The sequence below is a fragment of the Octopus bimaculoides genome, chromosome 18 (genome assembly GCF_046866305.1).
Source record: "Octopus bimaculoides isolate indiv1 chromosome 18, ASM4686630v1, whole genome shotgun sequence".
Classification (NCBI taxonomy): Eukaryota; Metazoa; Mollusca; class Cephalopoda; order Octopoda; family Octopodidae; genus Octopus; species Octopus bimaculoides.
The window spans coordinates 42,285,335-42,286,213 of record NC_142945.1 but is presented as its reverse complement, the minus strand read 5'-3'; positions in this window follow the sequence as shown (position 1 = coordinate 42,286,213).

Below are 879 nucleotides of genomic sequence, written 5' to 3'. Positions count from 1 at the left end.
ACAAATTTTCTAATCTACGTAAATTTATTGTTGATTTCATAAATGCCAAGGCTCGTTTTCATATAGACTATACTATTTTGCGATGTTTTTGTTGTTGTTATATGACAATCAAAGAACGTAACGTAATACTTCATGTAGAGAAAATATAACAAATGAAAAATCCTTCAAGAATCCATACAAATTCCCGGGTCACTACCAAAATTTCACCATCTGTTCTTTGTGTCTTTACAAACTGCAAGTTTCATCAAATATCGTTCACAATTTTTTGAGTTATTTTGCAAACAGACAGACAGACGGACAAACCAACGCTGATGAAAACATAACTTCTTTCATTGGCGGAGGTAAAAATAGTCATCACAACAGAAACATTTATATTCCTTTTTCTTTCTCCCTTCTTTTATATTCATTCTAGATTTTTGCGTTATTATTTTAACTTATGCTTTTATATAGTGTATATAAACTACTTCAAGTACATAGAAATAATATAATTCAAAGATTAGATGGTCATGATTGGAATTAATCTGAATTTATATGCATACTCAAGATGAGCTAACCGAGGGTTATACATCAACACATACAACATTCCGGAGTTATACTGAGAGTAAAGTATCTCAATCATGGCGTGTGTATTTGAGAGGAGCGTCAATCGTGTTATAGCTATGGGTGAAATATGTTTCAGTTTATACATAGATGGATCAGAAAATTTCATAAAGTCATGCTTTGACACTTAGTCTAACATGATATACCTTCGGCTAAATCCATTTCTACGCACAATCACGCACAAACGGACACTCATACACATACATGCACAAATACATGTATACATATATGTTTGTGTATTTGTGTGTGTATTGTCTGTGTGTGTATATGTGTATGTGT